Source organism: Danio rerio, chromosome 1 (assembly GCF_052040795.2).
Source record: "Danio rerio strain M-AB ecotype USA chromosome 1, GRCz13ab, whole genome shotgun sequence".
Taxonomy (NCBI): domain Eukaryota; kingdom Metazoa; phylum Chordata; class Actinopteri; order Cypriniformes; family Danionidae; genus Danio; species Danio rerio.
Window position 1 is genome coordinate 50,505,486 of NC_141021.1, and position 27,299 is coordinate 50,532,784.

The window sequence follows — 27,299 nt, forward strand, 5'->3', positions numbered from 1 at the left end:
CTAAATACATCTTGTTCAAGAGCTAAACTTTATAAATAATATTAGATAGATATTCAATATTTGTCAGTCAAATAAATATTCATGTGCATTTTGAAGTCTCTTTTTGTATTTCAGTAGAGTTGTATTTCAGAATAGATTTTGTAATGGGTTTATTAGTTGTAATGCTAAGTATAATTGGTTTAATCAAACTTATAATGGCTAATTTGGGTGGTATTTCCTTTCATAAAATTTGTGCTGTTAAAGCCAAATGCATCAGAATGGAATATGTCCTATAAAACAAGCCAGGCTCATTATTGACATGTACCCCTATATGCATTTCTGGAGATCACAAAATTCGTCCCAGGAGGTATGTTTTTTTTTTTTTTTTTGCAGTTTTTGTATTCACAAATGCACCAGAGGCCGCTGTGTATGCTTTTTCAGATCTCAAATTTCTCTCACGAGTGCAATTTGCTTCGGCTGTTTCGCGTAAATTCACCAGAAGCCGCTGTGTACGCTTTCTCAGATATCAAATTTCTCTTGCAAGTGCCAATTGCTCCTGCTGTTCTCACATGAATCCACCAGAGGCCGCTGTCGACTGACTGACCGACCAACTGACAAAACCCAAGCAAAAGTGTTTTCAAAAGCACCGACTGACCTGAACACCCCCTTCCCTAAACACAACTGACAGTGTTTTCAAAAGCAATCCAGAAAAAGAAAAGCCCTCGTCTGATTTTTACCATGTTTCCAGATCTTACCACATTCTCACTATGTTATTTACATGTTTATTTTATCTTTTGACTTTTTGTTTTACCTGCTTTCTGGAACCGTTCTTCGCTAGTCTTGAACCCTGTCGTCAAGGTCAACGCTTTTCTGTGTCTCAAGTTTGTTGGCGTACAAGGTATGCTACTGAGCAAACTGGTAAAGCCGACCACACTGAGGTAAGCGGTCATCTGGCAGTGCAAAAAGACACCGAAGATGTTTGCGGCATCATCCCTCCATGTGCCTTTCATTTTAAGATGAAATGCAGCCATACAAAGCTCTGGCTACATAATTCACACTCTCCAGAAATGTATACAGGCGTACATTTTCAAGGACCGAACTTTATATAAAATATTGGATTTCAGACATTAAATATTTCTCACTCAAATTGTTCAGATTTACATGCAATTCAATTCAAGGCTCCTTTTGTATTCTCCTCACCCTGCTCCTTATATTAAATGGACTAACATTACCACATGCTAATTAATCTCTCTGCCTCATTTTTTTATGTCACAAATTAAGAATATCTGCCTGAAAAGACTCTTACCTTAACAAAAGTGCTCCATGATCCTATTTTTCCCCTCCAAATTATTCACTTTAAATTGGGTGTCTTGAGACAGACGAGGTGAGGACTGCAGATGAAAGGCCAGCACCTTGGACAGCTCCAGTCTGATTCTGCGGCTGCTGGTCAAAAATGAATGTCTTTTAAAGAGACACTTTTGAAGTGATATTTCTGCACACAAACTGATTTTTAAAAGTCTCATTAGTTAACAAATAACCATTAACCTCCATTCACTACTTTTTTCTTGTTTATTCTTTCCTAATTATGTTTTCAGCTTCTGTTTTTAATGTGTTTATGGTTGAGATTCAGGCGTGTAATGTTGCCGGGTGTTGCAATAGCTATTGTAATTTAGTGGATAAATGGGCATATTAAATTGTCATAAATGTGTTAGTCAAACATTGATACATCAACACATTACATATGTATTGGTGTGGGAAATTAGAATTTAAAACCTATATATATATATATATATATATATATATATATATATATATATATATATATATATATATATATATATAAAATGCACTGTAAAATAGGATTGAATTATCTTACTTAAATAGTATAGCCTTGATGATACAATTTAATCAACATGTCTGTCTTTTACATAAGTTAGTATGGGATGAAGTTTTCATTTGATGTATCTAAGCTAATATTTAAATTAAGTTGCAGATAAGTAATTATAACCTTTCTGGATAAAGTTGTACAAAGGCAAAGGTAAGGAGAAAGCTACAAAAACATTTAAGTTTTTTGGAATGTGATTTAGTTTCACGCGGTGTGACAAATAAAGTAGTTATTTCAAAGAGGTATGATGAGAGGAGCAGTTAGGACTGGTGTACCTAATAAAGTGGCCAGTGTATATTTATACGTGTGTGTGTATATATATATATATATATATATATATATATATATATATATATATATATATATATATATATATATATACATACATGTGTGTGTGTGTGTGTGTGTGTGTGTGTGTGTGTGTGTGTATATATATATATATATATATATATATATATATATATATATATATATATATATATATATATACATACATACACACACACACACACACACACACACACACACTGTCGTTGACGCAAAATTCTAATCAGCCAATCACATGGCAGCAACTCAATGCCGTTACGCATGTAGACATGGTCAGACTGGTTTCTTGAACATGACAATTAGTTCACTGTACTAAAATGACCTCTACAGTCACTCAATTTAATAAAGCACCTTAGGGATGTGGTGGAACGGGAGATTCACATCATGGATGTGCAGCCGGCAAATCTGCAGCAACTGCGTGATGCTATCATGTCAATATGAGCCAAAATCTCGGAGGAATATTTCCAGTGTCTTGTTAAATTTATGAAACGAAGGACTAAGGCAGTTCTGAAGGCAAAAGGGGTTACAACCCGGTACTTGTAGGGTGTACCTAATAAATTGACCGGTTAGTTTTTGTGTGTAATATTATATTTTTTATAAATATTTTACTCTGCAACATAAAAATATAAGTAATAATATAAAATATTATCGTAATAACCCAATCATTGCACACCATGTCTTGACATGAGAAAAAATCTACCAAATGAGCAAGTTTATTTTTAATTTTTAGATATTTGAAGAGTTTAGATGCAAAAACCTTTAAATAACATTTAATATTTTATTCTAAAATTAGCATTTTTCTCAGACTTCTGTGTAGGCTCAATAATTTGACTTTTATATTGATGAATAAGTTCTTTTCATTGCCTTTAAAGTCAAATAACTGAACATTAACCAAAAAATTATCATTTTAGGAAAAAAATTTAGATGGCGTTTAAAGGTTTTGCATCCAAACTCTTTATTTATTTTTAAACTGCGAGTACACAAAATAAAACAAAGTTACTGTTCTTTTGAAATGAATTGATCTTTTATGTTTAGATATTTGAAGTGGAACAAATATCATAATTTATGGTGCAAAATCCCATCTTCTGCTTTATTCATTTTTTAAAGCTGTTTTTTAATGCAGGATCCTCTTTATGTAAGGTAGAAGTTCATGACAATCACATATCTGGAAAAACAATTTCTCTAACACTGCAGCATTGTAAACTTGCCCTTCGCAGGCAGGTTTAAGGCACATTTTAGATATCACTTTCCCCTGTAAACATGCCTAGAGTGCCTGCGAGTGCATTCTTGAGACATGATTTGAGTGTATTTCTCCCGCTGGTCAAAATGCTGATGAATTTAAAGCAGCCAGGCTTCAGACGTGCCGCACTTCCACAAACAACACCAATGGATCTATCACACTGACAATAGCTTAGAACTTGGCATGGAAATAACAAATAGAGACTCCACGCGGCTACAAAGGCTAAAGAAGCAGAGGATTGCCTTAAAGGAAGCCTGATACCGCAGTAGTGAATTACCTTTCACCGATAAGGACAGAAATGCTTATTTGTTCAGTTTATTATCTTATGTGTCTGTGTTTGCTTGTTTATGTGCAAGTTGCTATAATGAATCAAAGCGAACAAACCCTGAGGACGTGCAAACCAAGCATTCTCTGCTGAACAAAGACAATAGAAGCCATGATCGAAGTTTATATTGGGTTTTAATGGTTATAATGCTAATTATATTTGGTTTGATGAAAACTATAATAGCCGTTTGGGTCTCTACTGGGATTTCTTTTCATTTAATTTGTGGCGTGTTAAAACCAAATACATCAGAATTTGTCCCAAAACGGACTAGAAACCATCAAAATGTACTGTTTTTTAAAACTCTGTAGGGCAATAATTGAAATAGTCATTGGAAAATCAATTGGAGTGTTGTTTTATGTTGTATTTAAGGTCAATAGTTACCATCAGAGCCAATCCTAGCCTTCTAGGCACCCTAAGAAACTCTTAGTGAAATGAAATATATGTCAGGGGACAACCCTGATCTTGGCTGTCCTGTCAGTGTTTAACGTTTCCCTAATTGTCCTGTCTTTTCAGTTATAAGGCTGCCTTTTTTAGCCTGATTGTGTTCACCTGTTCCTTGTGTGTACTGTTCTCTATTGTGCTTGTCTTCATTTCATTCCTGGTTCACTACATGTAAGCTTATTCTGGCTTATTTTGTAGTCTTGTCTTGTATCTTTGTTTAACATCCTTGCATGTTATCCTAGTTCTGCTGTCTATATATTTGTGTTTTGTTTATTACTATTACTTTGTTCTGTTGTTCCATGTGTTCTTAACCCTATTGTTGTATACTACTCTTTTGTGTGTACTCTTTTGTATTCAACTTTTTCCTGCCACTATATACTATATACACTAAATAATATAGATAGAAGGTGCAAATAAATGAAACAATTTAGCCTATTAAAGGGATAGTTCACCTCAAAATGGAAATGTACTCACTATTTACTCTCCTCAAATGGTTCAAAACTGTATGCCTTTTTCTTCTGTTCAAAGAAATTATTTTTGGGGTAAACAAGCAAACAAACTAATAATCTAAAATCCTTGACTTCCAATGTTTGGGAAACAAATCCTTAAAAAAGCCAACTGGCACAGATTTCCAGCTTTCTTCAAAATGTCTTTCTTTGTGTTCATTAGAAGACAGAAATTCATAATGCTTTGAAATGAGTTAAGGATGAGCAAATTATTATTTATTTTTAACTAAGCTATCCCTCTAAAAAATAATAACCTAATATACACAAACATATAGACAGTTCTGCTGTATAAATATGTGTTTTTGTTTTATTACTTTAACTTTCATCTGTTGTTCCAAATGTTCTGAACCCAATTTTTTCTTGTGTATTCTTCTTTCGTGTATATTCTTTTGTATTCTATTCCATCCTGACACTATGTGCATAGTTTTATCATTTTAAAAATCCAATTTACAACAAGTCAAACAAACAAAATAGATAGGTGCAAATAAATGAAACAATTTAGCCTATTAAAGGGATAATTCACCTCAAAATGGAAATCTACTCACTATTTACTCTCCTCAAATGGTTCCAAAACTGTATGCCCTTTTCTTCTGTTCAAAGAAATTATTTTGGGGAAAACAAGCAAACAAACTAATAATCTAAAATCCTTGACTTCCATTTTGGGAAACAAATCCTATAGAATAAGCCAACTGAAACAGATTTCAGCTTTTTTCGAAATGTCTTCCTTTGTGTTCATTAGAGGACAGAAATTCATAATGCAAGTAAACAAGTAAAGGATGAACAAATTATTACAAATTTTTACCTGAACTATCCGTCTAAATATAATAGCCTAATATAAAAATACTGAATTAATGAATCAAATCTCAGTCTCTTTTTTTTTCACTGTATGAATTAAATATGCATTGACTTAAGAAAAAGGTAGTTAGTACAGTTGTTAAGTCAAGAGAATTGAATGATTATCTTATCTTCTAGTTCTCTCTTTTGTTGTTTAACAAAGAGTTTTCACTAAAACAGAATGATCTGGTGGTTACATAGACAGGATGGTGATGCATGACTTTAAAAGAAGCAAATGGAATGTATTTGCTTTCATAATCACTTCACAGTGTTTTTAGAATTATATAAAAAAGCAATATTCTCTTGCAGAGCTCTTGTCATTATATTTTCATTGAGGGGTCTTACAGATCTTGTGTACTCTATACTGTATATACACTACCTGACAAAAGTCTTGTCGCCTATCCAAGATTTAGCAACAACAAATAATAACTTGACTTCTAGTTGATCATTTGGTATCAGAAGTGGCTTATATGAAAGGCAAATGCTTTTAGATTATGCTTATTTGACCAAAATGAAATATGATCATGCCTTGATTTTTTAATGATTTAATTAGGACAGTAAACCCTGACTTTGCTTAGACAAAAGTCTTGTCACTTAACAGAAATAATGTACAGTATAAAATATAAAGTCATGGTGCAGTGGAAAAAGAATTAATATTGTGTATGACTCATGTTCTTGGACACATACATCTTCAATGCCTCCTCCTTCATCTAACCCCAGACATGCTCAATAATGTTCATGTCTGGTGATGGGGCTGGCCAATCCTGGAGCACCTTGACCTTCTTTGCTTTCAGGAACTTTGATGTGGAGGCTGAAGTATGAAAAGGAGCACTATCCTGCTGAAGAATTTGCCCTCAAATGTGGTTTGTATTATAATGGGCAGCACAAATGTCTTGATAACTCAGGCTGTTGATGTTGTCATCCACTCTGCAGTTCTCTCGCACACCCCTATACTGAATGTAACCCCAAACCATGATTTTTCCTTCACCAAACTTGAGTGATTACTGTGAGAATCTTGAGTCCATGCAAATTCCAATAGGACTTTTGCAGTATTTCTGATGATTGGGATGCAGTTCAACGGATGATTAATCTAAAAGATATCTACCTTCTGCCACTTTTTCTAAATGATCAACTAGAAGTCAAGTTATTATGTGTTGCTTTTACATCTGGAATTGAAGACAAAACTTTTGACAGGTAGTGTAAGGAGAATCAGCTTTAGTTACCATATACTGTATGTTTTTTCACCCATTAAAGGGTTAATAGTTCACCGTATTTTGTAGCAGAAACCATTAGAACCTCTGTAATTATTTCTCTTGCTTTTTTCCCCCCCAGCAGGGTTAACACGTGTTGAAATAGCTGCTCAGTTGGGTCACCTTATAAAGCAGGGTTAAGCAAATTTACTCATTAACTACAATTACATATATGGTGTCAGAGGTGGGATTGAATGATTGCAAGCTCACTTTGCACTCCACTTCTTGCAGAGTGCCAGATCTGAATATCGCCAAAGGGAATATGCAGTTTCAGAGACATGAGGACGCTTTTTTAGTTATTTTTTTTTACTGAACCCGTTCTCATTGATTAGGCTCCCGGTTGAAATAAGCAGGAAATGAAAGTATAATTTAAGGCATGAGGCAGAGGTCAATGAAAACAGTTCAGATTCAAAGCAGGACTTGCATATATAGTGACATTAATATTCATGGTTGGGTATCAGTGAAATTCATAAGTGCTCCGATCTGTTTCTCAATTCCAAATGCCTACCCTGGGATGTCATGCTAGTATTGTTGTAGTTTGAATCTTTTTACTTGCATGTAATGTCTTTTTTTCTCATGCATTCAATTCTTATAGAAACACATGATTTTTGAACAAAAGGCTCATTTTACAGCTCATCTTAAATTAAAGTTTTACTATTTTTTTAAAAGGCATACTGGCAGGAGCACTTTTAGCTTAGCTTAGCATAAATATTTAATCGGATTAGACCATTAGCATCTTACTTATACTTTTGCTATTTAAAGCTTGAATTTTCTGTATTTATATTGTGTACTAAGAATTGTGTACTTTTATTTGTACTTGCAGCTCACCTAGAGGTAAACAGTTGAGTTTTACTAATTTTTAATCCATTCTGGCAGGAGCACTTTTAGCTTAGCATAAATCATTAAATTGGATTAGACCATTAGCATCTTATACTTTTTCTATTTAAAGTTTAAATTTTCTGTAGTTATAATGTGTACTAAGAATTGTGTACTTTTAAGTGTACTTATTTGAAAATAGGCTCATTTTGAGTTTTACTAATTTTCAATCCAATCTGGCAGGAGCACTTTTAGCTTAGCTTAGCATAAATCATTAAATTGGATTAGACCATAAGCATCTTACTTTTACTTGTCCTATTTAAAGCTTAAATCTTCTGTAGTTATATTGTGTACTAAGAATTGTGTACTTTTAAGTTTACTTATTTGAAAATAGGCTCATTTTACAGTTCACCCTAGAGGTAAACAGTTGAGTTTTACTAATTTTGAATCCATTCTGGCGGGAGCACTTAGCTTAGTTTAGCATAAATAATTGAATCGTATTAGACCATTAACATCTTACTTATACTTTTGCTATTTAAAGCGTGAATCTTCTATAGTTATGTTGTGCACTAAGATTTTGCAGCTCACCTAGAGGTAAACGGTTGAGTTTTACTAATTGTAAATCCATTCTGGCGTAAGCACTTTTAGCTTAGCTTAGCATAAATCATTAAATCGGATTAGACTATTAGCATCTCAGTCCTAATTTTACTAAAGCTTGACTCTACTGTATTACATTATGTACTAAGACTAACAGAAAATGTAAAGTTGCTGTTTTCTAGGTTGCTTTGACTAGGAACTATACTCTCATTCTGGCATAATAATCAAGAAACATTGCTGCTGTACCAAGGCTGAAGCAGGCACAATGATATTACATTTATTATTTGTAATTACTATAGTAAATACATGGAAACGGTCTAACAAAGATATTATAAAATAAAGTGTTACCAAATTACAAACAACCAAATAAACAACACAACAACAACAATTTGTTTGGTTCACATTTGACTGAAATCTGTGTAAAAAAAAAAAAAAAAAAAAATATATATATATATATATATATATATATATATATATATATATATATATATATATATATATAATTAAAGATTAGTTATTGTTCTTGATATGGATGCGCCTTACATTTTAAAAATCATTGATATACAAGAAAGATTTTTATGTTGTGGTGTAGATGATACTGTAAATAGTGCTGGGCTTTTTAAAATCACATTTTAACCCAATGGTTCGGTTTGTCCATATTGAGAGGAGTAGCATCATTACCGTTCCTCATGTGTTCTTCACGTGAACAGACCTTAATTCCATGACAACAGATAAGTCCACACTAAGGCTGTAATGGTAATAACACAGAGGTAATGATAATAACGCAGGGGAATTGCGCTGTAATGATAATAACACAGAAGAATCACTATTTTGTTTAGCTAAAGAAACAGTTAAGACTGAATCAGAATTCATCTAATTTTAAACCGCTTTAAATTCACACTTCTGCTAAAACAATAATGGACAAATAACATTGTTGAAGTCACTTTCAGACTGATGAATGTTAAAAGCACTGACAGTCAATTCAGAAAACATCGCGCATTAGAGAAAGTGAGCATTCAACACTGGAAAACTGCAAAATGTGTAGTAAAAAATAGAGAAAGAAAAACGAAGCCGTTTTTCTATTTCTCTGTGTGCAGTGAAATTTGTGAAGTACTACAGTAGGTCTAGCGTTTAAGCAACAGCCCGGTTCAAGAGGCAGAATAAACATATATTGTCTGTTGTATTCTTCACGTTTAAGTGGACGGAGCCATTGGAATCTTGATGTTGCAAACCGATATTTTCTTATATTATTCTACTTTTTGTGTATAGTTACGAACACACTTGTTTGTAGAGCAACTAGTTTGATCGTTTTCTGCCGTTTATTATTCCTAGTCATTTCTGAATTAGAAGTTCAAAAGCAACCGCAAAAATAGGCGCACTTTCACATTGAAGAAAAATCTGAATTAAGTTCCCTTTGACTACTACAGTATGTACTTGCACTGAAACTAATAATTCTTTACAATGTACTTTACACTGTTTTTGAGGTGACTCAACTTAAATCGAATCAAGTGCAGTATTTGGGTTGAAAGTTGAGTCCAAACTCTGCAGTAAGTTGCCTTTACAATTTTAAGTTGAACAACCCTTTTTTTCAGTGAAAAATAAAAAGACAAGGGAAACAGAGTGTTAAAATAAACAACAACAACAACATCAACAACAAAAAAACTCACTTTTGAAAGATCACCTAAATGTGAGTAATAGTCAAGTACAGCAGCGTCTGTCATATTTTTGGGTTCCCTTGAAACATTTCTGTTGTGTTTTGTTCTATTTGAAAGTGTTGTGAGAGAATGCAGCCCGTTTATGTGCGTTTTATTTATAAACTAATTTCAAGAGGATCAGATGCTTATGATTGAACACCGCTGGTTTTGCATCAGCTTTGTATATTGGACCAATCCGGTGAATACTGACTCACTATAAATAACCAGAGTTTTTCACTGCAGTCATCTTCAGTGTTAAAGAATCCTCTTCTTCCACCCCTACTCCTCCCCTTCTTCTGATAGGGTGGCATGGCAGCCCAGTGGTTAGCACTGTTGCCTCAGTGCAAACGCCACTGGTTCAACCTCTCACCAGGCCATTCTGTGTTTCTGTGCAGAGTTCGCATATTCTCCCAGTGCTCTTGTGGGTTTTCCCTGGGTTTCCTGGTTTCCTCCCACAGTCTGATTTTTACCACATTTTTGGATTTTACCTCATTCTCTCCCTGTTGTTCACTCGTTCGTTTTATTTTTTGGTTTCTGTTTTTGTCTGTTTTTGTTTTTGCCCCGGACTCGAACCCGGTTGTCGTCGTCGTCGTCGTTGTCAGGGTCAACTCCTCTCTGTGTCCTAAATCCAACAACGTACACAATGAGCTAACTGATTGTAGCGGGAAAGCCCTCCACACGGAGGTAAACGGTCAGCCGGTAAGCGCCAAAAGGAACACCTTCATTCCGCCCAGTAGCGTTCGCTTAAAGAAAAAAAAAAATGCAGCCATACGTACCTCCGGCTACATAATTCACAGTCTTGAGAAATGTCTGCAGGACTACGTTTTCAGAAAGAGCTTGTGTTGCATTCATCAACAGTAAACTTACTACTCCAAAGTAGCATCTTAAGACAAACTCTTAGCCAGCTATATCTCACCCTTTAAACTCTGAGCTCAGGGCTCTCTCCCGGGACAGCATGCCAAATACGCCATATTATCAATCATCAGCTAAGTGTGAACTCTTAAATAGTTTGTTTGTGTTGTGGGAGAATGGAACGCGTTTTTTAAAATGTGTTTTTAAACCTTAATTTGCTGGTGTTTTTTGTAATTTGAAGGGTTTTCTTTAAATTGCAGCATATTAAGCTCTCTCTGCCACCATAAATACCAAATAAAAATAAAAAAAAACTCAAGAATTAAAACAACATAAGTACCAAACAATGTTATTATGCTAATTAAGTTACAGTTATAGTTTTTAGTAGTAGTAATCACTACAGTTATCCTTTTCACAGTGGGTAGCACTGTCACCTCACAGCTAGAAGGTCGCTGGTTCGAACTAAATTGTCTGTAGTGTATGTGTGTGAATGAGAGTTTATGGGTGTTTCCTAGTGATGGGTTGCAGCTGGAAGGGCATCCGCTGTGTGAAACATATGCTGGATAAGTTGGCGGTTCATTCCGCTGTGCTGACCCCTGATTATTAAAGGGACTAAGCTGAAAAGAAAATGAATGAATTATCTTTATAGTTATTCTGGATGTAAAAGAGCTTTTATTTACAAACTTCGTAAATATTACGTGACGATTTTATGTTGGATATGCTATCTGCTGTGTGTATGTACAGTTGAAGTAAAAATATTCATCCTCCTGTCGATTTTTTTTTTTCTTTTCTTTTCCCAAATTATGTTTAACAGACCAAGAACATTTTCACAGTATTTCCTATAATATTTTTTTCTTATGGAGAAAATCTTATTTGTTTATTCCGGGTCGAATAAAAGCAGTTTTATTTTTATTTTTTTTATCCTTTTAAGGTCAATAATATTAGACCCCTTAAGCAATATATTTTTTGACTGTCTACTGAACAAACCAATGTTATACAATGACTTGCCTAATTAACCTAGTTAAGCCTTTACATATCACTTTAAGCTGAGTACTAGTATCTTGCCATATCTAGTCAAATATTATGTGCTGTCATCATGACAAAGATACAGTAACTTGAATCCTTTATTAGAAATGAAAACTATTAAGTGTAGAAATGTTAAACATTTTCTCTCCATTAAACAGAAATTGGGGAAAAATATACAGGGGGGCTAATAATTCAGGAGGGCTAATAATTCTGACTTCAACTGTATATATTTGTATCTGTACCACACACATTTAGGGAGGTTTGACTTCCAAGGGCGTCTGGGTTTAAGCAGCGCCGTCTTTTTCTTGAAAGCTGCGAACTGACATCTGTAGCACATTTGGATTGGTTTTAGTTTTGATTTTTATCTCCCAAAGCATCTGTTAGGGACCTTGGGAATAAAGATGAGGGGTGTCTGAGTCTGATCAAGGCTGTTTTTCCATTCCTTTAGCTTCACTTGATTTTATACTGTATTTGGATGAAGAAGAAGCATTTTTTCGAGAAGCATCTTTTCCTCCTTAAGCAAAAAAGAAGCACTCTGTCATTGCCGCTCTCTCGGAGACAAAGCAAAAACGTGCCATAAATAATTCAAGATAGCAAAATAAGCCTCCCTCTCCTTTCTTTCGCTTGGGCTTGTAAGTAAAACTAAGACAAATGAAAAATGAAAGCCTGCGATGATGAATCTTTCTCCAAGAAGTCGCATTTAAGTGCTCTGTGCTCATCATGTCTTCTGATGACAGTTCGGTGCTTGTTTTTATACGACAGTAAAAGCAGTAGCTTGACGTTCGCTCTGCCAAATGGGCTTCTCCAAGTTAAATTTGCAGGAATGAAAAAGTAACAGGCACTGTAATTTAAACACTGATGGAAACAAACTTCCATGCGCTAAGTGCCTCTGAAGCGTCCCGAGTCATGCGGTGTGACGCTATTAACACAAAAACGCAATAACATATGAGAAATCAGTCATGCTTTTGCTCCATTCTTAGTATTTTACTTATTTCTTTTAGAAGAGGCATGTGAAGTGTTCAGAGAGAACAAGTATTGGGGAAAAAAAGGGGGCAGTTTTGAAAGATTTTTTGGAGAGGAGAAGAAAATAGGATTTGATTGCTCGCTAGCTGTTTGGAAAGAGCTGAAAAGAATCATTAAAGAGCATTTGTTGAATTATTGAAAATAATTGTAGAACGCTTTTAATGCCCACGGAAATATATTCGGACCCTTAAGCCATAATTAAACCATTATAAGCTGACTTTTTGCTCAAGGAGCAGTTTGTACCCTTCATTTTTCTTGTTGGAATGGTTGTTTGTTTCTCAGAATTACATTATATTACATTATATTATATTATATTATATTATATTATATTATATTATATTATATTATATTATATTATATTAAAATAAAGGATTTTTGTTTTAATGATTTTTACACATTAAAATAGCTTTTTTTAAACCGTTTTACTATTTTTAAAACCATTCTGGCGGAAGCACTTTTTAGCTTAGCTTATCATAAATGATTGAATCTGATTGGACCATTAGCATCTCACTCATAATTTTATTGCCTATTTAAAGCTTAACTCTTCTGTAGTTACGTTGTGTACTAAGACTAATGCCACGGTCCCACTAGAGTTTCAGCTTGCAAAATTCTGTTGTACTGAATATGTACCTAAAAATATTTCTGGAGGCCCCAAAATTGCATGGGAAAACAATGTTTTGATCTTTGATTAGTCTCGCGCAGTAACATGATGCAATTACGCAGGTCAGAGTTCTTTGCAACTTTGCAATGCAGCAAATTGTGAAACTTTCGCTTCCGGTCTGACGCATTCACTTGCGTATGAATGGAAGTCTATGGGGAGAAAAATTCAGTGTGACCGCAGCTTGACAGAAAATGAAAAGTTATACAGCACAAATTAATTTACATTGCACTTGTAAATTTTACAGTATTACTGGCTATACTTACAGGATCACTAGCAATTTTTATTTTATTATTTTATCAATTATAACTGCTGTAGTTTATAGCACAATTAAATAGTTAATTTACAGTGCACTTGTACATTTTACAGTGTTACTAGCAACCAAAATTGCCAGTAATACTGTAAAGTTTACAGCAATTTTTTAAAAAAGTGCATACACTAATTTTTATTAAACCAGAACATGATCTTTTACCAATAAAATTTTTTATATTTTCACTTTTATTAAAGGATGTATTACATAACTAACTATTTTTATTACTTACTATAACTTACTATTTTTATAACTATTTATTTTTTATTTATTATCAGTGATGAGCATATTCAATACAGCCTTACAGTAAAACGTAAAATATTTTTTTTTCACATTGGATTGTTTTCAATTAATACTCATGCTGAATCTAATAATTGTGCACACTAGTATTTCGATTTAGATTTCCAAGGTTTCACGTGACTTATTAACTTGTCTTTTATTACACATTTAAACCTATTTGAAGCCAGCTCTCATTATTAATGATTTACAGAGCTCAGAGTGAACACCTCAAAGTGCAGTTACTTCAGTCTGTACCAATAGCCAAAACTGGAACTAATCTAACAAAAATAAATTTAAATAAGATCACAGTCCAAAAGTTAGTTCACTGTATTTTTTTAAAAATGTATTTATAAAAATGTATTATCACTTATTTTGAATTAAGTAACTTATTTGGATTGAATGTGTTGACAACTTATATATCAAAATTTAACTTGACTAAATTTACCAGACTTAAGAGTCAGTTGAACTCTGATATATTGGTTAACTGCTTCAAACGTCTGAGCTTTAAAAAGTACAAATTAAAAAGTACAAATATGCGCAAATGATTCTAATTTTAATTAAATAAATCCACTTTAAAATGGTACTTGGATGAGTTTTAATAGAATAAAGGTTGTTGTATTTTATTTATTTATTTTTATCCATTGAAATACTTTTACTTTTATATTTCTTTACTTTTAGATGACATCAGATGATGAACTTCTTTCTGCAGATTTGGAACTGATTGTGTTGGCACAAAAAAAGGTTAAGTGGGTGAACAAATTTTAGTTTAGATGTTTTGAACGTGTATTTTGTTAACGTAAATACTTAAGAGTGTGTACCCACTCATTTTTAGTTTTTAGGCATTTTCTGTGCATTCGGGAGAGTTTTGGACAGTTTGGGCTGGAAACATTCAAGTGTATCTGGCAACACTGATTGCCATCTTCTCATTGTAATGATGTGGTGTGTGTTTGTCTAAGTATCTTCTGTCGGCCTTTGTCCAACAGACTCACAAAGTTTCTTTCTTTCTTTCTTTCTTTCTTTCACCATAAATCATTTCAATGTGGCAAAGTCATTGGCCCATAAACATTTCCCGCTTGTTGTCAAACTATTTTGTCACTTTAACAAGAGAAAATTTAATCATATTGTAATGTTATTACGGCTGTCACAACGTTATCAATATGTGAACATTGTTGGATTCTTAGAAGCTATAGAAATTATAAATGTAATGCAGGAAATAGGTTAGGACCATTGTTATCATTTATATCCCCCAAAATGCTCTATATGTCTTAATTACAACCACTAAGCCTGTTAAAAGTACCTTTACTCCATTTGCTCTCCAAGAAATTCTCAAAACTCTACGATTTGAGCTCATAATGCCCAGAAGCATCACGGGAAGCCACAAAGTGCTTTATTAGAGTGAACTGCATTGCATTTTGTCCCATCTTTCCATATCACAAGGAATAAGAGACTGGGATCTTGAGAGCAAAATAAAGTTGCTTGAATATAGCAGGCACATTGTTGATCTCTCAGAGGAAATAGCTACCTCGCTTATTGCATTGAAAGGCAAATAGCGTTCCCTCTCCACTTCTAGAGTTGCATTCATTTTGCACAGTACCAGGCGGCATTATTATGTGGCTAGAGAAAGGCAAGGCGCAGCTTCAGGCTGCTGCCATTTGAAGTACGATGAATCAAAATCTACTATTTCAGCAATTAGAGAGAAAGACTTTAAGGTGCTTGCCGGTGTGCACGCCATTGATATTCTTGCTTTAGCTAGTTTGTATTACAGTATGCACTAACCAAGCACCTTTTAGTTAGCTTCAGCTGATTTTTAAGATATGGTTCACCCAAACTTGAAAATTTAATCACTGTTTACTCACCTTCAAGTGGATCCAAAGCTTTATAAGATATTTTGAAAAAAGGTTAAACATATGCTGGTTAAGTTGGCAGTTCATTCCGCTGTGGCAGCACCTGATGAATAAAGAGACAAAGCCAAAGGAAAATGAATGAATGATGGCAATGAACAATCATAGACTTTCATACACTGTTAATGATTTTTGTAAATTAAACCATATTTAACTGTAATGTGAACTGTGTTTTACTGTGTGACAGGTCAATTCAATTAGTCTTTATTTGTATAGCCGTTTTACAATGTAGATTGTGTCAAAAGGGCTTAACATAGAAGTTCTAGATTGAAATTGTCAGTTCAATTTTCAGAGTCGAAGTTCAGTGTGGTTTAATTTTCACTGCTGAAAGTCCAAACACTGAAGAGCAAATCCATCGATGTGCAGCTCCACAAGTCCCAAACTAAGAACTCCATTGGCGACAGCGGCCAAACCTTGAGAGAAACCAGGCTTAGTTGGGCATGACCATTTCTCTTCTGGCCAAATGTCTTGTGCAGAGCTGCAGTCTAGGCGCCGGAGGCTGGAGAACGCTGGACGACCATCGTGGAGAAGCTGCAGGTGTCAGTAGGTCATCAGTGGGTGTTCAGACTGGCCCACAAGATCAATATGGAGACTTGTCTATCACTGGTCTTTCAGTAATCAGTCTCATGCTCTCCACTCCTCCATGACCACCACAGCATCTGCTCAGGATACAGCCTGGTCCAGGATTATGGATACCTCAAGAAGTCCTCTATGGTTGGCATCATCTCTTCACAGGACAGTTATGTATTATGTTGCTGAATTATAAATTTGCATTGTGAAAATTAGTGCATACTGTATTTTACAGTAAATATATACAGCAAGATGAATTGAACTGTACATGTAAATAGAGTATTTCACTGTGATTGATTTACAGTAGGTTGCTAGTAAACTGTTGCCAGAAAGCTACGGTAAATTTTACAGAAAACTGTTAGCAGTGTGAATACTATGGAAGTCAGTGGTTACAAATTTCTAACATTTTTAAAAATAGCTTAACAGAAGAATGACACGCATAAAGGTTTTAAACACCATTTTTTTTTAAGTTTTCATTTTTGGGTGAACTATCCCTTTAAATTTGCCATGAAATGAAAGTTAGGATTGCTCATTTTTCAAGACCTCACTGCAGCCCGCAGCTTTATGATGTACTGGACCATGTCCACTACGTAATGGACAATTGCCTACACCTCCCTCTAAACCCAACCATCACAGTAGCAAGGATGTTACCTTGGTGGGTAGTTTAATGTCCACTACGTATTGGACCTAGTATGTCATCATGATTACAGACTGCCGCTAGGACATCTTGAATTTTTCCTCTATCATGCCCTTGAAGTCAGAATTATTAGTCAGAATTAATTATTATGAAAGCAGGGCAGAAACGAGACACACCCTGATAGCCCCGTGCTAAATGCATTCCATGTGACCAGAAGTGAAGAAAATCCTTTCATGGTAGAGAGAACATGGCATTTAATGAAAGTTCATGAGGGCAAATAAATATTTGCAAATAACGAATTGCACAGCTAAATAAACAAATAAATAAATAAATACATTTTGATTTAATTTCGACTTTAGTCAGCTGTGGTGATAAAAAAAATAAGGTTTAATGTAAGGATGTCAATATACCACAAACTCCATTGATTGATTGCTGAACAATCAATAATTTGTTAACCTTATTAATATAAGATGATACTACTTTGGTGACACTCAAAAACAAAAGGATCCTCACCAAAAGGCAATATTTTTATAGTGACAATTCTAACAATTGAATCAGTGATTGATAATTATAAAATAGGAACGTTTAATGACTAAACTGGTTTGTGACTGCATACATGTGAGCAAATATTTTTTGTGACTGTAAGTGTTATTTTCCCTTATTATCCATATGGTATGCAAACATGTTTGAAAAAATGAATGAATAATGTGTGAAAACTGCATAGACTAAGATAACCAGGCATATTATTGGTTGTCCAAGTGTCCCACCATGCTCATTTAATTACTTTTAAGTATACCTGCATTTGCCTGAAAACTAATTCTGGAAATGGCTAAACAATGAAAATAAATAAATAAATAAATAAATAAATAATTAAATAAAAACAATAGATGTAGGAGCTGTTCAAGTCTGAAAAGAACCTGTGCTGTCGTCATAGTCACAAACAAGACATTTTATTGTATGTTTGTATTGTTGTTATTATTATTGATTATTATTATTATTATTATTATTATTATTATTATTATTATTATTATTGATATTATTATTATTATTATTATTATTATTTTATTATTATTTTCATAATCATTAGTATTAGTATCATTATTATTATTATTAATAATATTTTCATTATCATTAGGATAAGTATCATCATCATTATAAAAATAATAATAATAATAATAATAATAATAATAATAATTATTATTATTATTATTATTAATTTCATTAGCATTATTATTGTTGTTGTTTTTGTTGTTGTTATTGTTATTATTAGTAGTTGCATCATCATCATTGTTATCATTATTATTATTATTATTATTATTATTATTATTATTATTATTATTATTATTATTAATATTAATATTATTATTTAGCATTTCTAAAACTATCAGATTTATTTTACAAAATGAAAACAAAAACGGATGTTTCAAGACTTTAAAAATATTACTTTTATGAACATTTAAAAAAAAGTGTAAAGAAATCATCAAACTATTTTATTTTGTTTTTATTCCACGGTCTGATGAAATTCTTGATTTTGATTGGCTGCAAGGTATGTAATAACATCATTTAATGCACAGTTAGCTTTTCTCACATGCAAAATGAATGCGCTTCTGTCAAACATCAGCAGTAGTTAACAGTGTTTTAATTTTTAGGAGTACTATCGCTTTAAGGTTTCCTAATGCCCTCTGCCATTTGTTACACACCGAAAAATCACCTGACTTTGACGGCACAAAGTTTTATGATGTTATAGGGAAAAATGTCAGCCAACTTCTGTTAGATGTTAGATTGTTACATTTATCTCTCACCTTGTGATGAAAAATATAGACTGGGATGCTCCAGTTTTAGGCCAATAAGTTTGATTTGTGTTGCAATAAAGTTGTGCTAATGATGACATTAAAAAGGCAGTAATTTTTCAGTAATACAAGACAAAATGAACGCTGAACAAAATGTCCTTTTACTCAAATACGCTCACAGAGACCATGAATAAAAAACATCTTTAATTGAGTTTTATCCATGAATGATAACCGTCATATTTTTAATTATTCACCCTTAAAAACAACCATCCACAGTGCCTTCAGGAAAAGTCCAAAATGAGGTACGTAGACTGAGAAAATTCTTTCTTCACAAAAGGTGTGCACTTCACTTATGAAAGAGAAAAACGGTGGATGTGATCAGACATTGAGTGAGGTTACATGGTTGAAATACTTCCGGCATTTTCAACATATCTCGCATCCAAAGTTTTTATGTTTTGTTCATTCACCCTTATAAAAAATCATGTTGTTTTATAAAGGTATTTTAGAGCTAGCTGATAAATATTTCAGAAATTAGACTTTAAAAATGGTGGTTCTTTTTTTAGAAAAAAGGTTGTTTAAAATGTTATTCATAATCTAGGTTTATCCAAAAGGTTAAAGATGCAGTATGTAAGCTCGGCACCCAGTGGTTGAACTAGGTATTGCAGTTTAAATTCAAAGCGCTTTTTCACCTGGCCTCCTCTGATGACTTCATGCAAACGCAGGTTGCCAGATTGACAAAATTAACACGAAACTACAGATGGCGATATGCAAAAAAAAAAGGAGTTTTTGTCCAAACCATCACCTGTAATTTCTGTCACCCAAAGTTTTTATTCCTTGTGGCTAAACAAACAGCATAAAATAGCTGTTACTATGACAACAATCGCCTCAGGTACTGATTATGTGCTTGTTTCAGTGTTGAATGTTACCAATGTGAGTTTGAATGTCATTCTGTGTGACATTTATTGCCATATTGGAAGCAGAGGCAGATAGTTTACCTCAGATCTCTAAAATTAGCACTGTGACTGCAAACCAACAAATATCAACCCATCAGCATGTGCTTTAAATGATGTTAAAGAGGTTTAATATCTATTCTAAATCTTACCATTTCGTTGAAGTGCCGTGAGTGCACTATTGTGTGCTTCTGAATGGCTGTCTTTAAATGTTTCTGTTGTGATACTTGGTGTTGGTGTAGACAGTCAAAGTGCTTGTCACTGGAATCTTGTTGCATTGCAGGATGTTATAATATGATGATATCACAAGAAAACTATGGGTGTAACAGATCACGGTTGACCAGTGATTCGTACGGACCCATGGTACAGAACAGACGTGACCTGCGGATTAATACATTTTATTTACTTTACTAAATTAATGATTGCAGAGAGATCGCCTCTCCCATCATTCAAATCACATGTATGAAAGCATTTTGGCTTTCCTGTAAAATATGATGGTGACAGAAGAAGATGCGGTAGGTTATTCAGGATGTGGTAGGTTTCTTAGCTTATTAATGGTGTTTATGTCACTAATACGTCGTGTAAGAAGCACAATAAATCATTAATAGAAAAGTATCTCAACAACAATGCAACATAAATTATAAATACTGGTGCTTTGCTTGTTTATTAATCCTTCGAATGCCTGCATTCAAATTTGTGTTTGAAAAATGCAAAAATCAAGAAAGAGATTCAGTATTCAGTCTTTAGTTTCAAACAGTCAAATCCCTTATTTAAAAAAGTGACAAATGGCAAAATGTACTTTCTTACATTAAAAGTAATATCGGTGGATAGTTTATTAATCCCAATAAATGAAGGCAACTCAAATTGTTTGGGGAAAATGATTGCTACAACTTATTTGAGTTAAAAAACTAACCTGTATGAGTACTGTGAACTTACTCCATTTAAGTTGAAGTTTTTGAGGTTTTTAAATAATTTATTACTTTCATTCATCAGTTCAAAACTCTTTTCACATGAATATAATTAACTTTCAGCAAGTTTTGAGCTAACTACGCTAATTTCATTTGATAAAGTTGACTGTTGGGTTTTACAGTGTATCTGTATCTGAGAAAATGCATTTGGAATATGCTTTTAAATGCTATTCTCTTGGAATTTTTTACCTTAAAACCTTAACAAAACATGTAAGAAGCAACTTTTATCTTTTTTTCTGCAGGCAACAATTTTTCATGAGCCTCAGTATATGATAGAAAACATTGTAAATATTAGGATATTACTGCTTTGTCTTTTAAAAACAATTAGTATGTACAGTTGAAGTCAAAATTATCAGCCCGTCTTTGAATTTTTATTTACTTTTTTATATTTCCTAAATGATGTTTAACAGAGCAAGGGAATTTTTTTAAGTATATCTGACAATAATGTTTTCTTCTGGAGAAAGTCTTATTTGATTTATTTCGGCTAAAATAAAAGCAGTTAAAAAAAAAAAAAATACATTTTAAGGACAAAATTATTAGCCTCTTTAAGCTACATTTTTTCGATAGTCCACTGAACAAACCATTGCTATACAATAAATTGCCTAATTACTCTAACCTAGTTAACCTAATTAAGCCGTATGTCCTTTTAAGCTGTATAGAAGTGTCTTTAAAAAGATCTAGTAAAATATTATTTACTGTCATCATAGCAAAGATAAAATAAATCAGTTATAACAAATTAAATTTACAATTTTTTTATATTTTTTTTATTTTTTTAGAAATGTTAAAATCTTTTCTCCGTTAAACAGAAATTGGGGAAAAAATAAACAAGGGGGCTAATAATTCAGGGGGGCTAATAATTCTGACCTCAACTGTATGTGCATGATGTAAACATTTTCTCAAAATCATATTTTTGTGCTTTACACAAACAATAATAGTACTTTTTTGAAAAATCTGCACTTCAAAATGCATTAAAAAAAAAGGCTTCCCACCCCCTCACTAGCCATGTTAAGGCTTTTAGCAAACTAAAGAAGAAAAAAGATGAATAAAGAAAGCCTGACTTCCTTTTCCAGCCTTTTCGGTCCTAACTTTACTCTGAAATGCAGCTTTTTAGAATACAGTGACTTTGCCAAATGTCAATGTGCATCTCGGGTTCTGTGAATTGTGTCGGCTCCCCATCATAAGTATAATGTGGTCTATTTCCCCCCCTCCGCAGGTCTATTTCAGCATGGTTTCTCTGTATTAAACCAGCGCTACGCATCAAGCTAAATGCTGCCGCAGAATAGCTCATCCACATTCAGACAGGCTGATCAAATAAGTTGCGCATTACATCGAGAGGGCCCTAGGGGGACATTGGGGGGATATCCTTTTCTCAATGTGTATTCCCCAGCTCACTGCTAACAAATACGCCTGTTAGCAACAAAGCAATGCTGAGTCACGCAGCAAAGGATCTAGAAAATAAGATGATAACATCTGGCTTTTTTTCCTGTGTCCATGATGCTGTGTAATCATAATGTCATCGTGACTGATTTTGATGAGATTTTAATGAGAACTAGCATGCCGATAACATTGTTTGAATGGCAGTTATTATGTGACTATTATCTTACAGTAATGTTATGATATTTCATAACTGACCTTGAATGAATTTGTAAACAATGTTACAAAGGTTGAAAGGAGAAATCATTGTTTAAAAACAAAGTCTTTAAAAGAAATAGTTCACCTCCCCAAAATGAAAATGCACTCACTATTTATCATCCTCAAGTTAGCCATTGTGAGTTTCTTTCATCTGATCACAAAGGAGCTGAAAACCTATAACCATTGACATCCATAATATAGTAGAAACAAATACACTACAATACCTTGAATAAAATAAAGCTATAAAACCTCCCACTGGGGCAGTATCTTTTCAAAAGGGACACTTTTTTCCCTTAAATGTGCACATTGGTGCCTTTGAAAGTACAATTTTGTATCTTTAGGGTACACATTTTTATCTTTATAGTACTGTGATGTGGGCACCATCAAACACCCAGCCAATAAGGTGCAAGGCATGTAGGACGTGATTTAATGCTATTTTAAGACCAACGCAACTGTAATTTTCATGTTTTGTGTCACTATAGTAAGTCCATTTTCACCACTTTGTGGGCTCATGGGTGTTCCAAGCTAGAAAGGAGGTGTGTTATGGCGCATTTATTGTCTTGTTGTTATTTCAGGGTATCTGCAGGGTCTTAAAAAGTCTGTCTTAAATTATTTTTTTTTAAATGTAAACCTTAAAAAAGTCTTAAATCCGTGAAATATTATGTTGTAGGTCTTAAATCATTTTAAACGGTTCATCCAATCACTAAAAATAAATTTCAATAAAAGTTTTAAGAAACATTAATTTATTAACTCGGTTTACTTATTAATATGTTTTAATTATCTTCCTTACAATAACATTTGTTTTAATATATATATATTTTTTTTAATTTTTTAAGGTTTTAACTTGGCTATTAAAAAATCTTTAGGGTTTAGCCTTGTGTTAGTGTAAAATTTAATTCATCGCGGTCTTAAAAAGATCTTTAAAATTCTTAAATTTAACTTGAAACCTGTAGAAACTTTTTAAAAATTCTGAAATAGACCAAATTTTTTGTTTATTCATGTCAATTTGCATTTGTAAGATGTTATTTATTAGCAGTAGAATTATTTATTACATGCATATTTATATTTGTATTAATAAAAATTAGTTTAGATTTGTCCATCTGTCTGGTTTTGGAGATGCATCACCATATGGGGCTTAAGAATGGGATGTGTGTTTATATATAACATTTTATAATAATAACTTTGTGATTATTTTTCATTTATTCGTTTGCTGAAAATTAGAACTGAATTTAGAAATAGTTTTGAAACAAATCTGCGTTTAACAAACTAAATTAAATATGTAGGCTAAAGGATGTCTTCAGTGGAGAGAGTTTCCACCATTTCCTTACTGAATGACATTAAAGGAGTAAAAAATAAAATTAAAGTTAAGAGAAAGTAAAGAGGCCTAATAGAGAAGGCTCATTCTTAATCCTTGCACTGCAGATTGTCTGCTTAACTGTTTTCTCGCTTGTGAAGCGTTGTTTTTCCACTTACAAAGACCACCCTGTAAATAGCAAATTAGCCATGGCATAACACAACTGACTCTTAAAGGTAATGGGAGATTAGACTCTGATTGGTTTAATGCATGTTATACTCCAACACACACTCATAACTCATTAAGAAAATAAGCACAACCCTTTTAGACTTAATGAGTTTGCGCCATGGGCTTTAGACTTTGCGCTTAGTTTGTTAAAATAGAGCCCACAGATTTTGCCCACTTATTTTGTGTTCAGCTGAAGAAAGAAACTCAAACAGTTTCCAAGCAAAAAGAGAGTACAGATTAAGAGGTGAACTACTCCTTTAAATAACAAAGCACTTTTTTTTCAGGCCAAAGTCTTTTTATTCCAAAAAGTCCAGGAAATTGTGAGTTTCTTTAGTGTGTTCTGGGAATAAAAGTTTCATAATCTACATACAACACCACCCTTCTTGTCAATGAAATCAGTGGGTATTCAGTCAGATAATACTGTTTTGGCCTCAAGGATTTTGTAGGTCTTCTTTCTTTCCGACTACTGAATCACCCTCTTAGTTAAATATAATACACACTTGGCTTCCTGTGCAAAATGGCCTCCAGTTACCCTAAAGATTGTCTTCTCGCATTTGTGTTTAATATTCTGATTTTCCTTAGAGAACAAATGTGAGTAAAAGAGCATTCAAGTAAAACATAAGCAACAGAAGAAACTCTCGAGTCGAATGTGTCAAGATGGAAACTCTTCTTTCAAACGCGAGTGGAAATTAAGACAGGGACTCAAAACAACCCACACAACCTCGCCAGAGGGTAGAAAACATCCTCCGAACCCACAAAGTAATGAAATAACTTTCCAAACAGAGGAAGAAAGCAGCTCGGGTAAAAGCTGTAGTTAGAAGTTACCCTTTAGGACTGATTAAAGCACAGTTTACGCTGTTTACCTTACAATCGTTGAAGTCAGAATTGTGTTAGAAGGACGTCTGGTCGAAGATTAGCGAAAAGTGACTTCTGCCTGGATTTTTTGTAAAGCACATTTGGACATTTAGACTCTTTCCCCATTTAAAGCCTACTTAAATGAAAATGAGAGACGTTCCCTGTCAAGGTTGGCTTGGCTGTGGCCAATGATTCCCTTGATTGAATTGTCGATTCCATTAACAAGCAAATGGGCAGTTGTAGATTTGTATTGACGGCTCGGCTGACAACTCTATACGAGTAAAGCAGGTTTCAAAAATGGTTTGGATTGAAGCCATTTCTTTAGTCTTTTTATATTCCCTTTTATCTCTTATAGACTCAAATTGTTAAACAGTCTGAACTCAAATTTAGATCTAATATGGACAAACCCAACATTTTTAAGAAAAAACACATTGAACCCTAACCTGGGTAAAATATTAACAAACCCATTACATTTTAACCCAAATTTTAGATAACAACTTGGTTGAGTCCATTATTGTGTCAAATTCTGAATTTAAAATAACTTGAAGTAATCATAATTAGTCATAATTTAATTAGTTGGGTTTGCCCATAATACATCAATGATCGGGGGATTCATATTCCCACATTGAAACTATACAGAACGTACTTTTCTTTTTTAAATTTAAATGCAGTACCTACTAAGTAGTAGGCGATTCCAGATGCAGCCCCAGTGTGTGTACACATGCTTCAGTGAATCAAACTTCTGTATTTATTTAAATCCAGGGTTTTTCAACCACATTCCTGGAGGACAACCAGCTCTGCACATTTTCCATATCTACCTAACCAAACACAATAGCAGAGACTGAAAGACCTGTATTGGGCGAGACAGAAAAAGAAGACATCCAAAACATGCAGTGCTGGTGGTCCTAAGGAAACATTTAAATTTAAATTACATCTAATTTATTAATAAAATGTAATTAAGTTGTAAGATAACTTTAGGTCAAGCTATACAAACTATGGATCTAATTTGACTTTACTTTTAGGCTATATGTAGAAACAAACATCTACTTGTGAGTCTTGTGAGTACATATGGTGTCTATCAGTGCTGTGTGTCTGCCGGTTTCACACTGTTGAAATCATTTATTCTTGCATAGACTAACTAGTTCGATGTATGCATTCGCAATGGTATGCACCATTAGGGGTGGTCAAATAAATATGTATATTATCCTTATATTATCTTAATTATTAACACTATTATTTAAAATACAGATCGGAGCAAACTATTTCTCAGTATCAGGATAGCTGAGAGCTCCCCCTCAAGCAAAATTTGGGTTAAAACATCTTAACATTTTTTTTTTGTATGTTACAGCCTTATTCCAAAATGGATCAAATTAATTTATTTTTCTCAAAATTCTACACACAATACCCCATAATGACAAAGTGAAGTTTTCACATGTACAGAAGTATTGCTCAATACTTTGTTGATGCGCCTTTGGCAGCAATTACAGCCAAAATTCTTTTTGAATATGATGGCGCAAGTTTGGCACACCTATCTTTAGGAATTTTTGCCCATTCCTTCTTTGCAGTACCATCAGGTTGGAAGAGAAGTGACGGTGTACAGCCATTTTCAGATCTCTTCAGGGATGTTCAATTGGATTTAGTTCTGGGCTCTGGCTGGGCCACTCAAGGACATTCACTGAGTTGTTGTGAAGCCACTTCATTGATATTTTGGCGGTGTGCTTTGGGTCATTGTCCTGCTGGAAGATGAACCGTTGCCCCTGAGGTCAAGAGCACTCTCTGAAGCAGGCTTTTGTTCAGGATGTCTCTGTACATTGCTGCATTCATCTTTCCCTCTATCCTGACAAGTCTTCCAGTTACTGCTGCTAAAAAACATCCCCACATCATGATGCTGCCACCACCATGCTTCACTGTAGGGATGGTACAGCCTGGTGATGAGTGGTGCCTGGTTTTCTCCAAATGTAACTCCTGGCATTCACTTCAAAGAGTTAAATTTTAGTCTCATCAGACCTCACAATTAGGTTTCTTAAGGTCTGAGCGGGCTTCAGATGCCTATTGGCAAATTCCAGGCGGGGAGTGACTTCCGTCTGGCCACTCTACTATACAGGCCTGATTGGTGGATTTCTGCACAGAAGGTTGTCCTTCTGTAAGTTTCCCCTCTCTCCACAAAAGAACGCTGGAGCTCAGACAGAGTGACCATCAAGTTATTGATCACCTCCATGATTAAGGCCCTTCTCCCCTGATCACTCAGCTTAGATGGCTAGCCCACTCTAGGAAGAGTCCTGGTGGTTCCAAACATCTTCCACTTACGAATAATGGAGGCCACTGTGCTCACTGGAACTCTCAGAGCAGCAGATTCTTTTCTGTAACCTTTCCCAGCCTTGTGCCTCAAGACAATCCTGTGTCTGAGGTCTACTGACAATTCCTTTGTCTTCATG